Source organism: Delphinapterus leucas, chromosome 11, assembly GCF_059928025.1.
Source record: "Delphinapterus leucas isolate spDelLeu-1000000601 "Yukka" chromosome 11, BTC_Dleu_Yukka2, whole genome shotgun sequence".
Lineage (NCBI taxonomy): Eukaryota > Metazoa > Chordata > Mammalia > Artiodactyla > Monodontidae > Delphinapterus > Delphinapterus leucas.
The window spans coordinates 100,201,225-100,215,902 of NC_143139.1; positions in this window are offsets into that span (position 1 = coordinate 100,201,225).

Here is a 14,678-nt window from a genome sequence, read left to right on the forward strand (position 1 = left end):
TGCTGTGCTGTGTGACAAATACACAATGAAATCTCAGGCACACGGCACCTTTTTTTTTGATTTCATGAAGTGTTTTAGTATGGATAAAATAATAAGCTATAAAAATACAAATCATCAGTAAAGCTTTTTCTTTCCGGAGAACTATATTCAGAAATTAATGTAAGCATCTAAGGTGCGCGTGTGTGTTTTTTCACCCATGATCATGTGTGTGTGTGTGTGTGTGTGTGTGTGTGTGTGTGTGCATTCCACTGCTACAGGAGACATGCAAAATAATATCAGATTTGCTACTATATGAAGTACTGCTTTCTCCCAAGAACTGTGTGCTCGCAGGGTTGGTTCAGGAAGGTGAGTGCCCTACCACCACATCGCAGTCATGTCTCATCACCTTCGGCAAGAATAATTTACACAAGAAACATTCAAGCCTCTCCCATCGTCCCCCCAAGAGGGTGGTGGTCAGGGGCAAAGGCCGCCTCCTCCGTACAGCTGTCCAGGGACTGGTGATCCTTCTGCCGTACTGGGATGGTGTCCTTCTCAATTCTTGGCTTCAGGAGTGTTTTCTAGGGCAGCCCATGGAAGTTTCATATCATCATTTTTTTCCTGTTGGTCAGAGGTAATCACAGGTCCCCACCCACATGCAGTGGGGTGTGAGATGTGGTCTTCCTGAGAGGTGGAGGGATTGAAATGTGCAAAAACATAGCATCACCTCCGAAAAACTAAGGAAAGCCATTTCAGGCATAGGGAACAAATTAGGCAAAGACTTAGAGCTACGGATGAGCCAGGCGGTAGGTCATATGGTGCTCTGGGCTGTGGCCTAAGGGTGGTCGCCTGTGGGAGCTGGTGAGTAAGGGAGGATGGAGCTGGGGATGCAGAGGTTTGCAGGAGACAGAGATGCACAGCAAGTTAGCACAGAGGTGCGGGGTCCAGGAAGGCGTGGCTCATTTTGACCCAGGGACCCTAATCCTGGCAGGGTTAGCAATGGTGAGATTTTAGGAACCTATCACAAATATTCTTGTAAGGGAGAAGGGGGTCTGGATTTGGGGTGTCCAGACGGGGACTACAGAGATGAGTGGACGGCTGAGAAGTGTTTCCAACCTGAGAGACAGACTGGAGGCTTGTACCTTCAGAGAGAGGTCACTGAGGACTTGAGGAAGAGCAGCTAGGAGGAGTCCAGTCTTGTACCCCCAGAAGTAACGAGAAAAGTAATTAGAAGCAAGATGTGTGGGAAGATGCTGCATAGAGTCAGCAACATTAGACCAAGACTAAAGAATGTTTGAGTCCATCGGGTCGCCAGGCTTGGCCCCCCTGCATCTGGTTCTCTGCTCTTTCTGAGATATTCCTTCATCTCCCATTACTTAAATTACAGTCTGTAGGATGTAGACTCCTGCCTTTCTGTGTTTGGCTGGGATCTCTCCCCTAAGCAAACAGGTGTTTGCAACTGCCGACCAGAAAACTCCATTTGGATGTCCCCCAAGCAGCATTGGCTCAATCTGTCAAAAACTTATCTCAGAAACTTCCCTTCCAAACTGGTGCTCTCCTCCCAGGGCATGACCCCTATGTCCCCAGTCGCTCATGCCAGGAACTTGAGAGTGCATTTCATATCAGTGTCTCCTGAAACCCCAAAGCCAACAAATGACTAAATCCTGCTAGTTTTCCTTCTTAAATCTTTCTTGTGCTATTCTTCCTCTCTTTATCAACACTGCCAGCACCTTCCTTAGTCTAAGCCACCAGGATTTCTGTCCTGGGCTACTTGCTCACCTGGGCTGCATCCTCACCTGGGCTACTCACTTACCCAGGATACTTACTCTGACCTGTGCTACTCGCTCACTTGAGCTACTCGCTCACCTGGGCTATTCACTTACCTGGGCTACTGACTTCTTGAAGCCTTTCTCTCCTCCAATGTATTTTCTACAATACAGCCAGAATGATCCATTAAAAATGCAACTTCACAATTCTGATCATGCCATTCCTGTCTTAGAATCCCTTCAGGGCTAATGGGATTACTCCTCAGCTAAATTCCAAATTCATAACCTGGCTGTGTTGTAACATGATCTGGCCCCAGCTGAGTTCTCCTCCATTTCTCTCTGGGTTTTCCTCCCGACTAGGTTCCAGCAGTAGGATGACCTTCTTCCATTTCTTTGAATGGTCCAGGCGTCTTCCAGCCTCAGACCCTTGTGTACGCCAGTTCACCTGCTTGTCATGCTCTCGAATCCTGTTCCTCTTCACCTTCCCAACAGAACTCAGCTGAAATGTCACTTCCTTCAGAAAGCCATCTCTGACCCTCCAGACCAGTGTGGACCCTTGGTCATGCTCCTTCTCAGCGTTCTCTACTTAACTGCAATTAAAAGGTATAAGTTTTGATTGAAGTGCTTCATTTCCATGGTTGATGACTCAATAAGGGCAGGGACCGTGTATTATTTTGTTATCTAGATTTTAATACTGTGATTGCATATAAATATGCTTAGTAAGTACTTTTATTTCATATTTGTGGACTTAAAGAGGACAAAAGAATCTGTTGCTCGTCTGCATGGGACCTCCCAGGGTACCAAAGATTGTATTTCAAAATCTGCATCTTTTTGTTGCACGGTAAAGTTTCAGTCTTTGGGGCTCTTGTGTGACTCCGGGGAGGCAACAGAGCTGGTGGCTCAGAGCTTGGAATTGGAGTCAGGCAGCTTCAGCACAAACCCTTGCTCTGCTAGTTACTAACTGTGTGACCTTAAGGGTAGCTCTTCCTCTCTCTGTGTCTCTTTCTTTCTGAGTGAGATGGGGCTCACAATAGTATGTGCATGATAGGTTTGCTGTAAGGAGAAGTAATTGATATAAAATATTTAGAACCAAACTTGACGTACGTTAATTGCTTAATACATATTAGTTGTTATTGCTGTGTTATAATTATCATTATTAATGTCGCTATTATACATACCAAATTTACAAATAACTGCATCGATCATAATGTCAATGTAGTAAATCACAATGAGAAATACAACTATCAAGTAAGCTGGAAAAACCAGTATCTGCTGTCTCTGTGAAGCTCAATTATAACAGTAAAAAATTTCATCAGAAGTTTTGATCTTGAGATATTGTCATTAAAAATTAGTAGAAGTGGGCTTCCCTGGTGGCGCAGTGGTTGGGAGTCCGCCTGCCGATGCAGGGGACGCGGGTTCGTGTCCCCGTCCAGGAAGATCCCACATGCCGCGGAGCGGCTGGGCCCGTGAGCCATGGTCGCTGAGCCTGCGCGTCCGGAGCCTGTGCTCCGCGACGGGAGAGGCCACAACAGTGAGAGGCCCGCGTACTGCAAAAAAAAAAAAAAAAAAAAAAAAAAATTAGTAGAAGTAATCATCACTGTAATAATTTTTTATTATTTTAATTCAATTTTGGTTATGTTATTGGACACCTACTCTACAATATTCTCTGAGACAAATCACATTTCTCATGTTAGTATCACAGAAACCCTGGGAAGGATGAAGTCCCCTTCTAGCTATGACCAAGTAGCAGTAACAGAGCATCCTTCCAGTTAAAAACTTGAAGATAGGGATTAAAAAATGTTTGGAGGCATTAGAAAGACACAGAGGTAGACATATTTGAGGGGCTAAGTTCCCAGAGAGAAAGAATGTAGAGAAAAGTAACACATGCTCTCGACCATTCTCCCAAGGCGTTTGCCAAATGTTAAGTAGCTGAGTGTGAAAGCTGCAGAAAGGCTGGGCAGAGGTCACACAGAGCTGGCAAGCAAAGGTGGGTGTAGAACACTCCAAGAAGAACAACCCTGGCAGGCAACCCCAGATATCAGCCGAAACTTGAAGGGCTGTAGCTTAGCATCAGAGACACACCAGGGCTGGTCTGGGCCAGAAAACACTTGAGTCCCAGCCTCAAATCAGCTCATGGCCTGATTGAATTGACGTGTTCTCCTCTCTTCAAATTCCTTATAAGGGGACCAAGTGAAAGTTTTCTGGGGGAAGACAACATACAGAACCTCTAAAATTTCCACACACATGGCTGGGACCAGCTTAAATACAAGCAGGAATATCAGGAAATAGGAAAAAGAGAAAACACTGACAATAGAATCAGACCCATGGGTGACCGGTAGATTGGCGGTATCAGACGTGGATTTAAAATAACAAAGAAGAGAAGGAAATAACACAAAATAACAAGAAAGCAGGTGACATGGTATTGTAAGAGGAGTTGGAGCACTAGGTTCTTGTTTCACCTTTGCTTTTCATTGGTCTTATTATGTGACCAAGTTAGTTCCTCACCAAAACCTCAGTTACTTATCGGCAAAATTGGTTAATAACAGTTCACCTGGTTAGTGTGGGGATGACATGAGATCTTGGGAAATGCACTCTCCAAACACAAGATAATCCTGAGATTGCTATTAATTCACTAGTGCCTCTTTGGAAGTAAGAGGAGGAAGTAAGAGTAAGGCCTCCCTTTTCTGGCTTAATAGCCAAAACATTCTTGTCTAATCCACACCATGAACACTTAATAAAGGTTTATAGATTAACTGTTTTTAACATGAGAACTTCTATTTTCTTTTTTTTTTACACCTAATGGCAATGATAATATTTATTCTTATATTTCATGAAAAGCTGAAGAAGAACATGTTTCTTTTTTTATATTCCTTTCCAATATGGTTTATTCCAATAATAAACCATAGTGATTAGCGTTCTCTATGCTATATGGTAGGACCTTGTTATTTATCTATTTTATGTACGGTAGTTTGTATCTGCTAATCCATCCCAAACTCCTAATTTATCCCTCCCCCAAGAATTTCTATTTTCTTATCAACAATTCAGTTTCCCTCTTTTTCATTCCCACGTTTTACTTATCTACCTGTTTTTGTATTCATTTATTTATCTGGATTGAAAAGTTTTATCAAAATGCATATTGGTAATAAATAAAAACATGGTGAAGATTCTAAAACCTTTTTTAAGATTCCCTGTTTTGGTAGATACTGCTCATTCCAAAAAGAGTTAGGAAATGAAAGGACGTGAGTTTCACTGTGTGCCAAAGGAGACGTTTGAAAGCCTTGTGTACAGTCACAGGTGAGCTAGACGTTCAGAATCTGATTCTTGCCTCTGGTTGTTTTATCTTCAACATGGATTCCCCTTTTTAATGAATTTTCCAAAGCTTCTGGGGTAATTTGTTTCTGAAGAGTTAAGCAAGGAAATGTAAATTGATATACAAATACACCAACTCACTGGTGTCAAAGAGGGAGCAGAAATGAGTTGCAAATTTTAGAGAATTTGGAGAAGTAGTTAAGCCCTAAATCTCCTAATATTTTTTTTCTCTTGTGGAATATCCACTAATTCTTTTTGTGATAGCAAAGTGCACATATTTATATTCTATTCTCTTAGAGCTTATCTTCATATTACTACTACTAATATTGTACTTGTAGAAAGTTCTTGTTTTCTTTGTCCCACCCTTGTAGGATGCTCTAGTGAGGTGGGTGCAAAGGCCACCTGTGTGGCACCAGTGTGGATGCTGTTCAAGCAATCCTTGTGAAGGAAAGATCTACAGCCTCAGCTGAGTCTGTGGTGGAATATTTCCCAATATTTCAGTGAAAGAATGTGGTCCTGAGAAGCCAGATAAGTTCCAAGTGCCTCCTCTAAGTTTTGATGTGAGAAATGACCTTTGACACCCACATTTCTAAAGGCAAGAAGAAAGATAAAAAAGATGATCAGCCCTCATTTCTAGTGCTTCTCAAGATGTTGCCTGGAAGAAAAATAATTAAAGAAGAAATGTTTTGAGGGAGAAGCCAAGAGCCACAATAGAACACATCTTGGGCTTAAAGCAAAAAATTCACCCTAGACTAGAAGACTCGTATCACTAGACACCTGGATTTCAGGATGATCATGGACCAGAGACTCTGGGTACGTGCTGTTCTTCCCCATTCCAATGCAAGTGTTGAAGACAGCCAACCTGTCTTTGGGCCACCATTATTTTTTGGCTGTTTGGGAGGCAGATAATTAAAAAAATAATCCCCAGGTCCCCAGGTCAAGAGGAGTTACATCCAAACCTGATGAACGGGGAGGGGGCAGGGTAAGCTGGGAAAAAGTGAGAGAGTGGCATGGACATATATACACTACCAAACGTAAAATAGATAGCTAGTGGGAAGCAGCCACATAGCACAGGGAGATCAGCTCGGTACTTTGTGACCACCTAGAGCTGTGGGATAGGGAGGGTGGGAGGGAGGGAGATGCAAGAGAAAAGAGATATGGGGACATAGGTATATGTATAACTAATTCACTTTGTTATAAAGCAGAAACTAACACACCATTGTAAAACTATTATACTCCAATAAAGATGTTAAAAAAAAGATTAAAAAAAAAAGATAATTACAGCATCTGGGCTTTTAAGCCTTGATCCTTGATGGTTGATCCTTTTGGGATGTCTTACATAGAGAGGAAGGAGATGCATGTACCAGACCAGGAGGTTGACTTTGGGGATTGCAGTATTAGTCAGAAGACATGGGCTGTCTTCTGCTGACATTCTGCCCCCACTTCTCCTGCCCAAGAAGAGAATCCTTTCTTGCATCATTGATACTGTACTTGACCATCTTATTTCGTTTGGCCGCTAGAACGTGCATGGAGATGACAGCAAACCAAACAAAGGTTTTAAGAGACCAGTTTCCACTATTCCTTTTGTGCTCTTTCCTCTACCAGGAGAAATCACAGCTCAGAAAGTCCAACCCTTTGGCCCAGGCCCTGGAATTGGATAAATGCAGAACATACCTGAACCTCACCCCTGCTGGAGCTGATTGAAGTATCAGGATCTGAGCTGTTAGTGTGAAATCAGTGTTTGTTGTTTTTAACCTGCTGAGATATTGAGGGACTGTTTGTTAAGTGACATCATTACAAGAAAAACTGACTAATGCAGGAAGATTAAACAATGAATGACATTGATGAGATTGAATGGTTGGAAGAGATAATCCTCATTTAACACTATGCACCAAAATGTACACATATATTAAAAATGCAACATGTTTAAAGTAAACAAATCTATGAATAAAAAAGGGTGCAAATAATCAACTTATATTAGAGCAGGGAAGGACCTTGTAGGGATAATGGAAGAAATCATAGAGGAAGTTAAAATAGATTTGACTCCATAAAATACTTAACTTCTGTAGATCATAAAAACCATCAAATTAAAATTCACAAAATATGAATAAAAGGTCTATGAAGTAGGTATCATTTAATCCACACTTTACAGATGGGAAAATGAGGATTAGAGAGGTCAAATGACTTGCATTTTCGATTGACGTAAACCTGAAGTCCACATGATGACATCAGACACTGAGATAACAATTTAGTAACAAGACACCTGACACCTGAATACTGGCCCTCATCCCTGTGTCCTTTTGGATCCAGCCCAGTTTTATAGAAGTTACTAATGGACTAGGCACTTTCTTTTTTGTTAAGGAGTCTGAGTTACCATGTATTAAATTCCACATGTGCGATTGACTGCCCAGTGCAAATTACATCTTTCAGACATGTTATTCAGCTGAACAGTGAAGTTATTCCCAGGGTGGAAAATATGGAGACTTGTTATTACAGACAAAGAGATTGGAAAACAAAATCTGGTGAAATTAAGTTTAAGTCTCAGGTTGTTTAAACATGACAAGGACCACACTGAAAATCTCATTTATCACCATCCAAAACTCCATCTTCAACCGTCTAGACAAAAACTAATAGCAAGTAAAAACTCAAGTTACCTCTGATAGGAACTAAATAGAGTATCCTGAAAAATGGACCTATGGGAGAAATTTGTGAACTATTTGAGAATCTTTCATGTCATATTTGCTAAGTTTGGAAAACAGATAAAATAGTCAGTGTTACTTTATTCTGTTTAGATTGAGCCTGGGGTTTTCTCCCATAGGGTTTGAGCATGTGGCATGACTCCCAGCAATTTGACTAGGGTCTCGGCTATTGTCACATCCACCTAAGGCAGATGACACATGGGCCGATGCATGCAGGATTCCATGAGATGGAGGGAAATGAGGAGGTGGGGTAGACAGACCCTAGGGTGGCCCCCATGACCCTGCCTCCTGGTGTTCATTCCCTGTATCATCTCCTCCCCAGAGTTTGGGTCGGGGGGGCTGTGAAGTGTTGCTAGCAATGGAACATGGCAAAGCTGGCAGGACATCCCTCCCACTCCTACGATATGGTGAGACCCGTCTTGCTAGCACACTCTTTGCTGGTTGGAGATCTCAGTGACCAGTTGGGTGATGGCCTGTGGCAAGGACCTGTGGGTGGCCTCTAGGGGCTAAGGGTGGTCTCCAGCTTACAGCCAGCAAGAAACCAGCACCTCAGTCCTGCAGTCATAAGAAAATGAATTCCTCCAATGACCCCAGGGAGCTTGCAAGCAGAGCCTTCATGATTCGATCCTCCAGGGAAGACCCCACAGCTGGCCAAAGCATTTAGCAGCATCTAAACAGAGCATCCAATTAAGTCACGCTGGACTCCTGACCCTTGGAAATGGTGAGATAACAAGTGTGTGTTGTTTTAAGCCATTAAGTTTGTGGCACTTGATGACACAATGACGGAGAATAGCAAGAGAAAGAGAGAGGCAGGACCCACAGGGAGAGAGTGAGGTGAGGGTGGGCCAGGCACGCTGGAGGGGCTCCCGGCTGCCCTGTGCTCACTAGTTTGGATTTTATTTTGAGTGAGATGGCGCCATGGTTGATTGTACGTGTTGACTTGACTGGGTCTGGGATGCCTGGATACAAGGCCCAATATTTTTTCTGAATGTATCTGTGAGGGTGTTTCCAGGAGAGGTCAGCATTTGAATTGTGGGCTGAGTAAATCTGATTGTCCACCCCAATGTGATGGGGTCTTATGCAATCCACCAAGGACCTGAATAGGACAAAAAAGTGAAAGAGGCGGGGATTTGCTCCCTTTTCCCGACAGCTTGAGCTGAAATGTTCATCTCCTGGTTCTTAGGCCTTCAGACATGGACTGGAATCCACATCTCAGGTCTCTGCTCTGAGGCCTTCCAGTTACCCCACTGGCCTCCCTGTGCCTCTGCCTTGCAGACTGCAGATTGTGGGACTTCTCAACCTCCATCATTTGTATGAGCCGATTTCTCATCACAAACCTCTTTCTAGATGTCTATATACATTATTGATTCTATTTCTTTGGGGAACCCTGACTAATACAGATTTTGGTGCTGAGAGGGATTCCAGAGGATTTTTAAGGATGTTAAGGATGAGTTTTATTGAATTGGTTCTGGGGTTTCTGGAATTTGCTGTCTAATCTGATTAGATTTTAAAATGTCACTCCAGTGACTCTATTTCTGGTAGAAAAGAGAGCACAGGTAGCCCACGTGGTATGAAGTAGCAGTAGACACACAAAATATCTACAGTGGATACTTTTAATCAACTGCTTATAAAAAGCAAGGAGCTAGGTGGTTCTGTATATGATACTTTCAAATATTTTTGGAAAACTAGTGAGTATAATGACAGTGGTTGGTGGTTCCTGATGTCACTGGACAAAGTAGGGAAGAAAAGGTTGAGCTCAGGGGTTGGATTTCCCAGCTCAAGCACAGAATGAATCGTCTGGGATCTTGTATGTGTATCCTGGAGAATCTTTTTCTCCTGTAGGAGCCAATGGAGGACTTTGTGCAGAGGAATGACATGATCTGATTTATACTGGTTGAAAAACACTCTGCTGCTCTGTCCAGAAAGGACTATAGGAAATAGGTCAGAGCATCCAGCTATGGTCCAGCTGAGAGCTGTGGTGGCCTGACTGAGGCAGCAGAAGCTGAGTTATGGAGGAAATGCTGGGATTCTGGATCTATCACGGAGGAGGAGTTGACAGTGTTTGCCAATGAGTCGGTCTTGGGGTTGTGGAAAGAAAAGAAAGAAGAGAAAGTTATGGATGATTCCAGGGCTTCCAGCCACTGGGTGGGTGGGATAAGTTTGTCTTTTGCTGCTGTGGTACAGTGGTTGGGTGGACAGGGGTCGAGAGCCCTGTTGGTCATGATGAGACTGAGATGGTCAGAGGTCAGCCCAGAAGAGATAACAACCAGGCAGACCCGCTGTCACATAAGTGTGGAGTTGGGGAGGAGGTCTGGGCTGGAGATGTGATTGTGGGTCCCCAGACTAGAGGTGATATTTAAAGGTAGGACAAGGTCGATGGAGGGTAAGTGTAGGTCTGAGCATGGAAGTTGGTTTGGCGCTGCTTGGATGACCTTGGAGGACGTGGAACATGCTGGACCACAAAGGCTGAGTTGGAGAATGAAGGTCTCACCGTGTGTTCCATTAATTGCACTCGGGTTGTGGGGTGGAAGGCCGCTCTCCATGGACTGAAATCTTGGAAAATCTCTGGCCTCAGTTTTGCTTTCCAGACATCACTGCTCTCCCCACCATGGCTTCCTTCCTGGGAGCAAGATTTCTGTGGGGAGCCAGGAGCTCACAGATTGCTATAAAGTGAGGGATTCCACTTTTAGGCAGATGAAGGGAAAAAGAGAGAGGAGATCCTCTTCTCCCCACGTGCTTTGCATACACTTAAATCTGAGGAGACATGTGTCTTTAAATTCCGCTCTTCAAATCAGTCACCTGCTGCCAACGTACTTTTGTACCTGAAGTCATTTGCCATCAGATGTCCCTAAAATAGGCCCGTGCTGACCAATCATGACTCTTATAGAAGATTTCGTGGCGTCCTTGGCCTGTGCCCTTCAAGAATGAGAGTGTGACAGGCTGCACTGGAGCAGCTCCTGGGTGATGGACTTCCAGCCAAATGAGAGATGACTCTCTGGGTACACGGAGAGCACACCGCGGGGGGCGGGGCCCTGCCTGTGCATGGGGTGGGGGGCGGTTGGGGGTGTGGATATATAGCTCCCCACAGGGCTTATACGGGCCCACCTGAGCACACACCATAAGTCCTTATGATGTTCATGGCTTTCATATGGGTTCATGACTGATCCACAGTGAGGGCCACAAGAGGGCCGATCCCCCACCTGAGTCTGGCTCGAGGGCCCTGTTGGCCACAGCACATGGCTCTCCCCTCCACACCCTGCCCAGGGTAATGCCAGGCACATGGGGTGACTCCCTCCATCCTGACCATTGACCGGATCACAGTGGTGGCGAGTGCCATGCACTTCACTGACCAGGAGAAGAGACCCGACTGTCCTCCAACCCGAATGCAATAGGAAGTCCAAGCTGGGCCCCCACAAATCCCCTGCAGGAAGCCAGGGTCCTCCCTGTCAGTTGCCTCCCCTGCCTCCTGCCTCCTGCCAGGTCCTCCCTTTCCTTGAGCCAGGCTGGGCCCTGATGAGGCCAGGGGGACAGAACCGTCTTCAGCCCACAGTGCAGAATCCAATGCCAAAACCCTGAGCACTCAGCCCCGACGCCTGCACCTCTGCACCAGTGCCCCTTCCAGTCTGCCAGATGGCTCTGTCCCAGGTGCCATTCAGATCACATCCGGCCTCTGTTTAATGGCCCCACTTCCACTGAGCTGGGCTCTGAATTCCTTGCCTTCTCCATTGCCTGCCCACCTGCCCACTCCTGCATGCCACTGGGTCCTCAGGGAGAAAGCCTCCACCTTCATTTTCAGAGTGCACATTCCAGCCATCTGGTCTACCTGAGTTCCCTGAATGGGTCCTACTCTCTTTTGCCTTACTTACTGACTGAGTGGCCCTGAGTGAGTCAGTTGACATCTCTGAGCCGTAGTTTTCTCCAGATGATGGCGAGTACCTTCCAGGCTGCTGTTTGGTGGCAGTAAATGTTGCTTAGCCCGGTGCTTGGCATATAGTAGGTGCTCAGTGAAAGAAAGTCATTGTTTGGGCTCCCTAACTCCTCTCACTGCTGTATCTGGCTGCCTCCTTATTTCTCCTTTAGGAGTTGGCTTAGATAACTCCTCTTACAGGGAGCCTTCTTGGATTTCATGAGTTAGAAATAAGTAGCTCCCACAGCCTCTCATTAAAGAGGATCTGCAAGGGGAATGGATGGAGAGGGGGTGGAGAATTGAGGCTCCAGCAAACGGAGTGGAGGTGGCGCTACGGTCCCCATGTGCACTGGTCAGGATGCACCTCCTCTGGCATCCGTGTCTCCATCCAGGGAATAAAGTGAGAGCTGTGTAGTCGAGTGCACTTCCAGTGAGTCCTCATCCCTTGCTTCTCCCCAGATGCAAGTCACCTCCTGCCCCTCCTGCCCTGGGGCCTCCAGGATTGACTACACGGGTCCTTCATCACTGTTTGCCTTGCTCAGCACAAGACCGTGGGAGGCTCTGTGGTCAGCGCTTGGCTGACCTCATTCCCCTTGCTCCTCATTCCTGAGGTTCTTCCTCCTGCTCTCTGGATCCCATGTTCAGGGTCAGCCGGCTCCCTTGCATCCTAACTCTTCTCATCTGAGGTGAGGTCTCACTAATAAGACTTGAGGCCAGTGCCATCAGTCTTCCCGATTGTGTCTTCTGAACTCAGGCGGCCACCTCCACGGTCCCCACGTGGATGGACTCAGAGACACCATCTCCTTTTCCAACATGAATGCTATAATAAGGCAGAAACTTTCATTTCTCTGTGTTTTTTTTAAGTAACTTCATCTCTTGTGATTTATTTTGATTTTCTTAAGAGGAAAGTAAATCCATTTTTAAATTTTTCTCAGCTTATTACCAGACACTTGGGTCTGGGACACACTGAACAAGAATCCTGTTAAAAGTGTTCAAAACTGTTTCCAAATCAAAATTCAATAAAACTACACAAATATATATTTTAATCTTACAAAGACCAAGTGTAGAAAATTTCATCAAAACACGCTACTTGACACCACCAGGTAGAGCTTCACAGCTCTGGTTTGAGCAGACATAAACCATGAGGGCTGTACAGAAGAAGCTTAAGAAAAATATGTGTGCAAACGTCTCTGATGCAAAGTCAAGCAGACTCAGCTCTGGATCTGGGTACGTTGGATTAAGCACATTCCTCCTTGACTCTCCCACTGACTATACCCATAAAAGCTGGATGGAATATGTGAGACAACTGCTTAAAGACACGGGAAAGTGGGTAGTAGCAGGTAATTTGGGAAAGAACCCCAAAATTTAATGTGCCACCTGATGAAAGGAGAGTTTACTGTTTTTTTCCTCCCCCTCTGGTCTCCTCCAACTTGAATTCAATGCACTGGAAACCCAGAAATGGCCAGGTAGACAGTGCTCCAAGAGACATTCCAGCTATGGCTCAAGGAGCAGGAAAGGGGACTCCTAACACAGAGACAATTCACGAGTCCCATTTTCTTCCCTGTTTTTAAATTCTCCATGCCCCGATTCCTCGAGCAATCATTTGGAGACAATGGCAACAGCCGGAAACAAGAGTACGCAGGAACCTGTACTTGGAGGCAGGGTAATTGTCTTCTCCACAGTGTGGATCTGGAGTTCTAGGACCGGGAGGCCACACCAAATGCTGCTTCTCCTTCTCCGTTCCTGGGCTGCTTGACCTCAAATGAGAGCAGTTGAAGGAGTGCAGGGCAGCTCAGGGGCTCTGAGAGCAGGGTCTCAGTTTTTTAGCCAGAGGACCTTGGGAAAATGACACTATAGAATAGTTACTGAATGCCCCAGCTCAGCACCTCCATCCACCAACCAATTGTGCACACATGGTTGTCACCCTGCAGAGCCTTCCAACATTTTAAGAACTGAACTAACAGAGAGACCACAGATCAGGTCCCGCTGAGGGGCACGTGTGTGGAAAAGGTATACTAGAACTGCAAAAGCTTGGAAGCCTGATCTGACCATGCACCACAGAGGGTCCAGAGAAGGCAAGTTGGAACTTGTGGCCAACTTGCCTTCTCCACGAGAGAATGGCCCAAAGCCTCACAACATAACACTGTACGTGTCCAGGATACAATCCAAGATTACTTGGCTTATGAAGAACCAGGAAAACCTCACTTTTCATGGGAGAAGACAAGCAGCAGAGACACCAACACTAAGATGACCAGGTATTGGGATTGTCTGACAGAGAATGTAAATTAGTTATTATCCTTATTAGTTATCTATTTTATACATAGACGTGTATATATGTTAAATTAGTTAGTATTAAAGTATTCCCAATAAGCAATCACAAACATGTTAGAAATCATTAAAAAAATTAGAAAATGGAAATTTAAGTCCTGAAGAAAAGTACATAAAATTAAAAAAGAAAAAAAAACCCTCCAGATAGGCTCAATAGCAGAATGGAGATGATAGAAAAAGGAGTCACTGGACTCAAAGACAGATCAATAGCATTTACCCAATCTGAATAACAGAGACAAAGATTTGGAACATGAACTGAGCCTCAGGGACCTGTGGGTCAACAGGAAAGTTCTAGCATCTGTGTCATCAGAATCAAGGAGAGGAGAAAGAGTGTGATGCTGAAAAAATATTGACTGAAACTTCTCAAATTTGGGAACATGCATAAACCAACAGGATCAAGAAGCTCAGCAAACCCCAAAGAGAATAAGCTCAAAGAAATTCATGCCCAGAAACATCATAATCGAACTGATGCAAACTGGACACACACAGAATTTTGAAAGCTGCCAGAAAAAATATGTGTTACCTATAGGGGAAAAGCAATTCAGCTGACTGTGGATTTCTCATTCAAAACCACGGAGGCAAGGTGGAGTGGCCCAGGATTTTTAAAGTGTTGGAAGAAAAGACTTGTCAACCCAGAAATATATATCCAGAGATAAATACCTTCAGGAATAAAGAAGAAAAGAAGATGTTCTC